Below are 7,500 nucleotides of genomic sequence, written 5' to 3'. Positions count from 1 at the left end.
GACTGACTGACTGTACACTCTACCCCGGGTCTTGCGCCACGGCTCACCCCACGGACTGACTGTTGGTGGGTACGTACCTTCTTGTGTGCAAAGGAATTGTTACAAGAAAAAAAAACAGAGAAGTCCACCCAAACCCAAGGACCCTACCTGTCTTCCCCCTGTGGGCTTGTTGATGTAGTGAGTGTACGCACGTACCTTCTTGTGTGCAAAGGAATTGTTACAAGAAAAAAAAAAGAGAAGTCCACCCAAAACCCAAGGACCCTACCTGTCTTCCCCCTGTGGGCTTGTTGATGTAGTGTGTAAAAAGAAGTCCACCCAAAACCCAAGGACCCTACCTGTCTTCCCCCTGTGGGCTTGTTGATGTAGTGAGTGTACGCACGTACCTTCTTGTGTGCAAAAGAATTGTTACAAGAAAAAAAAAGAGAAGTCCACCCAAACCAAACCAAGGCAAACTTGATGGGGACTTCTCTCGCCTCTGAGTGTTTGACTATTGACTATTGATTGCATACTTTTAGGCGCCAGGGGACTTAATGCAGAAAAGAGAAGTCCACACACCAAGGCCTATAACCAAGGCCATGATGGGGACTTCTCTTCTCATACACAACACACACACACGTCTCGACGGACGCGCGCGCTCACCACCACCACACCATGTGATGATGATGATGATGAGCGCGCGACCGGATGATAACCACCGCACCGCACTCGCGCGCCACCACCACCAGCACACACCGTGGGCCGTGGGGGGCGCGCAACCTCCAAGCAAGGGTAGCCTTTTTTTATACAGGGGGGAATCTGCTCACAGACACCTGAGAAGGAACTCAGGGTGTGGGGATGGGAGAATTTCACTCCCGACTCACTAAACCTTACCCTGTGCGCTTGGCCCTTGACCACCCCGGAACCGCCCGAAGGCATTACTTCGTGGGAGGGGCCACTGTAGCGCTATGGCGCCTCTCTAGCAATACTCTAACGATCTGGTCGGGCAGTAGGTAACTGCTGCTCGGCTCGCCACTGTCGTTGTAATACCGAAACTATGTGGGTGACCGCAGTCACCACCGCGCTCCAGTTCTCGGTGGTACCACACATCCTATGACCGATGTTGTCCGGACTGGTATCCGCTCCGCATATCGCTAGCATAGCGCTCGATACTGGCTCGAAACGTGGACAGGCAAACACGACGTGTTCGGCGGTCTCCTCGACACCAGCGCATGTGGGGCAGATGGGAGTACTTGCATGTCTGAACCTATGCAGGTAGCTCCTAAAGCAGCCATGGCCTGACAGGAACTGTGTCAGGTGGAAGTCTACTTCCCCATGGCGCCTGTTGACCCAGCTTGATACGGAAGGTATCAAGCGGTAAGTCCACCTCCCCTTTGTGGAGTTTTCCCACTTCAATTGCCATCTCGCGGTCGACACAACTAGCGCGTTGTTGCGCACCCCTCGAACGGTCCTCGCGTCATAGCATGCCACATCCTCCTTAATGATAAGGCTGATTGGCATCATCCCTGCTATGACACAGACGGCCTCTCTCGAGATAGTGCGGTATGCACTGGCCACCCTTAAGCACATTAGCCTGTGTGTACTCTCTAATTTCTGCCTGTGGCAGTCAATATCCAGTACCGCAGCCCACGCAGGGCCGCCGTATCTGAGGATAGATACTACGACCCCAGCGAGGAGCCTGCGCTTACTGGCATTCACTGCCGAGCTGTTTGACATCATACGAGATAATGCCCCCACAGCCATAGACGCTCTCTTGCAGGCGTACTCGACGTGGCAGCTGAAGCTGAGCTTATCGTCGAGCATGACCCCCAAGAGTTTTAGAGAGCGCACAGACCTAATTGTGCTTCCGCCCACTGTCAACGTTGCATGCTGTACTGACATGCGATTGTTGACTACGACCACATCCGTCTTGTGATGGGCGAGCTCCAGTTTCCTGGTTCTCATCCATTCCTCCACAAGCCTGACGCAGTGGGCCGCTGTCAGCTCTACCTCCTCGAGGGACTCCCCGCAGACTACCAGCGTGACATCGTCGGCAAAACCTACAATTTTCACGCCTACCGGGAATTTTATCCTCAACAGTCCATCGTACATGACGTTCCATAACACCGGGCCCAGGATGGAGCCTTGTGGCACACCTGCGGTGACTCTAACGCATTTTTCGCCATCTTCTGTGTCGTACGTCAACACACGATTCTGGAAGTAGCTTTCCAGAATCTTATACAGCCCTCCGGGAATTTGGAGCTGGTGTAGCGAGCGGGCTATCGCCCCCCAGCACGCGCTGTTGAACGCGTTCTTCACGTCTAAGGTTAGCACCGCGCAGTAGCGAATGCCCCTTCGTTTCCGATGGACCACCTCTGCCGTCTGGATGACTTCGGCGATGGCGTCCACCGTGGATCTGCCCTTTCGGAACCCGTACTGGCTGCTTGACAGGTCTGCCCTCTCAAGCAGTTTCCCAGTGGTGTCCAGCAAACAGATGGGTCTGTATGCTGACGGGTCCCCAGGGGGTTTTCCTGGCTTCGGAAGCAGCACCAGCTTCTGCCGCTTCCACGCGTCTGGGAAGACGCCTACGTCCAGACAAGTCTGAAAAACAGAACGGAACATTTCTGGATTTTCCGCAACGGCCGCCCTCAGAGCCACAACCGGAATCCCATCTGGGCCCGGGGCCTTGCCCACCACCAGCAACCTGGCAATACCGCCAAGTTCACTGTTCGTCACTCTAGACACTTCTCCCTGATCCGCGCCTGGGATCCGCGGCCAGGAGTCTACGTCCCTACACGGGAACAGGAACCCAACGATCGGAGCCAGTACCGCTGGTGATCTCTCCGGGGGTGCCGTCACGCCGCGGGTCTTTGCCATGACCACTTTGTAAGCATCCCCCCATGGGTTCGTGTTGGCGCTTTGGCATAGGCTGTCAAAGCACGCGCGCTTGCGTCTGGCGATCTCTTTATTGAGGGCTGCCTTAGCCGCTCGGAGAGCGACGCGGCGTTCCTCCCGAGATTCAGTCGTACGAGCTCGTTGCATCCTCCTTCTCGCCTGGAGGCAAGACGCCCTGAGGATAGCAATCGACTCGCTCCACCAGTACACCGGTCTATGGCAATGCCTGGGATAGGCTCTCCTAGGCATGGTTGTATCGCACGCCCTTGTCAGTGCTGCTACTTGGTAGCCACTTGGGTGGAGAACAGTCAGCGCGGAGATTTCGGCCGTTTGTTCGGCTCACTGTGTTCGGGAGATCTGGGTAGACCTCCCTCCCTCCTCGGCGACTTGTTCACCTGGGGTTTGGGGGTTTTGACTTTTTTGATGATTTTGTTTAATCATCCCGACTGTTGGGTCCCCCTTAGACTGCTATCCTACCGTGCAAATGGAATAGTCGCTGATTGATCCCCATGGGTGCCTATGCGAGCAGTGAGGTCCATGACGAGGGTTGACATAGCCCTTCATGGGGCGTTATGTTCAGAGCCGGATCGCGTAAGACGGGAATAACTCAACCGAACCTATTCCCACCGCAGCCCCAACTGGGTGGCACGGGAGGAACGTATTCTAAGGCCTGCCAGGGTTTTATGGGACGGAGACAAACAAGGCATTAGCTCAAACGTCGTTTCGGCCGGTTCCACCCGACTCTACTAAGAGAATGAAATACCTTGAGTGCCAGTTCGTAGCGTGGTTTATGGTAAGTTTCCACTCAGTGTCCTACATAATGCCAGTGTGTCAGTATACATACTTGCGATCTTACTGACATCGATCGCAAGGCACCTTCCGGCGTTTCCCCTCGTTTGTTGTTCGATTAGCCGACTGGATCAGTACCGCAGCACTGGTGGCCCATCGTTTCCAGGGTGCACCACGGGGAGGCAAACAACTTCACACCCCAAGCAAGGGTAGCCTTTTTTTTTTTTTTTTTTATACAGGGGGGAATCTGCTCACAGACACCTGAGAAGGAACTCAGGGTGTGGGGATGGGAGAATTTCACTCCCGACCCACTAAACCTTACCCTGTGCGCTTGGCCCTTGGCCTCCCCGGAACCGCCCGAAGGCATTACTTCGTGGGAGGGGCCGCTGTAGCGCTATGGCGCCTCTCTAGCAATACTCTAACGATCTGGTCGGGCAGTAGGTAACTGCTGCTCGGCTCGCCACTGTCGTTGTAATACCGAAACTATGTGGGTGACCGCAGTCACCACCGCGCTCCAGTTCTCGGTGGTACCACACATCCTATGAACGATGTTGTCCGGACTGGTATCCGCTCCGCATATCGCTAGCATAGCGCTCGATACTGGCTCGAAACGTGGACAGGCAAACACGACGTGTTCGGCGGTCTCCTCGACACCAGCACATGTGGGGCAGGTGGGAGTACTTGCATGTCCGAACCTATGCAGGTAGCTCCTAAATCAGCCATGGCCTGACAGGAACTGTGTCAGGTGGAAGTTTACTTCCCCATGGCGCCTGTTGACCCAGCTTGATACGGAAGGTATCAAGCGGTAAGTCCACCTCCCCTTTGTGGAGTTTTCCCACTCCAATTGCCATCTCGCGGTCGACACAACTCGCGCGTTGTTGCGCACCCCTCGAACGGTCCTCGCGTCATAGCACGCCACATCCTCCTTAATGATAAGGCTGATTGGCATCATCCCTGCTATGACACAGACGGCCTCTCTCGAGATAGTGCGGTATGCACTGGCCACCCTTAAGCACATTAGCCTGTGTGTACTCTCTAATTTCTGCCTGTGGCAGTCAATATCCAGTACCGCAGCCCACGCAGGGCCGCCGTATCTGAGGATAGATACTACGACCCCAGCGAGGAGCCTGCGCTTACTGGCATTCACTGCCGAGCTGTTTGAAATCATACGGGATAATGCCCCCACAGCCATAGACGCTCTCTTGCAGGCGTACTCGACGTGGCAGCCGAAGCTGAGCTTATCGTCGAGCATGACCCCCAAGAGTTTTAGAGAGCGCACAGACCTAATTGTGCTTCCGCCGACTGTCAACGTTGCATGCTGTACTGACATGCGATTGTTGACTACGACCACTTCCGTCTTGTGATGGGCGAGCTCCAGTTTCCTGGTTCTCATCCATTCCTCCACAAGCCTGACGCAGTGGGCCGCTGTCAGCTCTACCTCCTCGAGGGATTCCCCGCAGACTACCAGCGTGACATCGTCGGCAAAACCTACAATTTTAACGCCTACCGGGAATTTTATCCTCAACAGTCCATCGTACATGACGTTCCATAACACCGGGCCCAGGATGGAGCCTTGTGGCACACCTGCGGTAACTCTAACGCATTTTTCGCCATCTTCTGTGTCGTACGTCAACACACGATTCTGGAAGTAGCTTTCCAGAATCTTATACAGCCCTCCGGGAATTTGGAGCTGGTGTAGCGAGCGGGCTATCGCCCCCCAGCACGCGCTGTTGAACGCGTTCTTCACGTCTAAGGTTAGCACCGCGCAGTAGCGAATGCCCCTTCGTTTCCGATGGACCACCTCTGCCGTCTGGATGACGTCGCGGATGGCGTCCACCGTAGATCTGCCCTTTCGGAACCCGTACTGGCTGCTTGACAGGCCGTCTACACCTTCGGTGTAGGCCGACAGCCTGTTGAGGATGACCCTCTCAAGCAGTTTCCCAGTGGTGTCCAGCAAACAGATGGGTCTGTATGCTGACGGGTCCCCAGGGGGTTTTCCTGGCTTCGGAAGCAGCACCAGCTTCTGCCGCTTCCACGCGTCTGGGAAGACGCCTACGTCCAGACAAGTCTGAAAAACAGAACGGAACATGTCTGGATTTTCTGCAACGGCCGCCCTCAGAGCCACAACCGGGATCCCATCTGGGCCCGGGGCCTTGCCCACCACCAGCGACCTGGCAATACCGCCAAGTTCACTGTTCGTCACTCTAGACACTTCTCCCTGATCCGCGCCTGGGATCCGCGGCCAGGAGTCTACGTCCCTACGCGGGAACAGGAACCCAACGATCGGAGCCAGTACCGCTGGTGATCTCTCCGGGGGTGCCGTCACGCCGCGGGTCTTTGCCATGACCACTTTGTAAGCATCCCCCCATGGGTTCGTGTTGGCGCTTTGGCATAGGCTGTCAAAGCACGCGCGCTTGCGTCTGGCGATCTCTTTATTGAGGGCTGCCTTAGCCGCTCGGAGAGCGACGCGGCGTTCCTCGCGAGATTCAGTCGTACGAGCTCGTTGCATCCTCCTTCTCGCCTGGAGGCAAGACGCCCTGAGGATAGCAATCGACTCGCTCCACCAGTACACCGGTCTGTGGCCATGCCTGGGATAGGCTCTCCTAGGCATGGTTGTATCGCACGCCCTTGTCAGTGCTGCTACCAGTTCTTCCCCCGTCAGATCCGGGGTTATTCGTTCCCGCCTCAGTGCTTCGCCGAAGACCTCCTCCTCGAAGAACGACGTCCGCCAGCCTCAAGCGCAGGAAGAATTTCCTCCTGCCACTCGCCTCTCACCTGGCCCCACACTGTACCGAATCGCCTGATGGTCACTATGAGTGTAACCCTCATCGACCCTCCAGTGTAGGTTGCCCTCCAAACTCGGGCTGCAGTATGTCACGTCGATGACGGATTCTGCACCATTCCTTCTGTAGGTACTGACCGAGCCGGTGTTGGATAGTACAACGTCCAGCTTGGCCATTGCCTCCAGTAGGATGCATCCTCTCTGGTTGGTGTGGTGGCTACCCCACTCTACCGCCCATGCGTTAAAGTCGCCCGCAATGACCACCGGTCTTAGGCCGACAAGTACCGCAGTCAGTCTGTCCACCATCTGCGAGAATTGCTCGATAGACCACCTGGGCGGAGCATAGCAGCTACTTAAGTATACTCCGTTAACCCTGGCGATCACGAATCCCTCGCTCGAGTTGGACACGACTACCTCCTGAATGGGGAAGCTCCCCATCGTGCATATCGCCGCCATCCCCGACGCGTCCGTGACCCAATTCCCGTTGCCGGTTGGGACGCGGTACGGGTCAGAGATGATTGCGACATCCGCTCCCCATTCCACTGCCGAATGCCACAGCAGTTGCTGGGCAGCCGAACAGTGGTTCAGGTTCAACTGCGCTACCTCGAACATGGCTGAGCATTGCTCTTTGCCTTAGCAGCATTGCTCTTGGACCCCGGGCAGCGGGGGCCACCTGCCATGTGGTTGGTAGGGGTATTCCCCTTCTCCGCGCATATAGTGCACCTCGGCGGCTTTTGGCAACCTCGCGCCTTATGGCCCTCCGAGCCGCACCATCTGCAAAGCTTGCTCCTGTCGGTGTTCTTACAGTCACGGGCCACATGGCCCTGACCGAAACACCTAAAGCAAGCCGTCACCGGTCGGGGAATACTGACGGGGCAGACCGACCAGCCCACTCGCACCCTCCCTGCGGCTACCGCCTTTCTGGCCTCAGCTGCAGAGAGCCTGATGGTAGCCACTTGGGTGGAGAACAGTCCCTTCCTCAAGGTAATCGCTAATTGCGGTACCTCGACTTGGCACTGTTCCCGGAGCGCCGTGACTATCTCGGTCGCCTCCGTCAC

This window comes from Ochlerotatus camptorhynchus, unplaced genomic scaffold (assembly GCF_037179485.1).
Source record: "Ochlerotatus camptorhynchus isolate MF236.1 unplaced genomic scaffold, CSIRO-AGI_Acam_v1.1 ptg000123l, whole genome shotgun sequence".
NCBI classification, from domain to species: Eukaryota; Metazoa; Arthropoda; class Insecta; order Diptera; family Culicidae; genus Ochlerotatus; species Ochlerotatus camptorhynchus.
Note: the sequence above shows the minus strand (reverse complement) of the source record.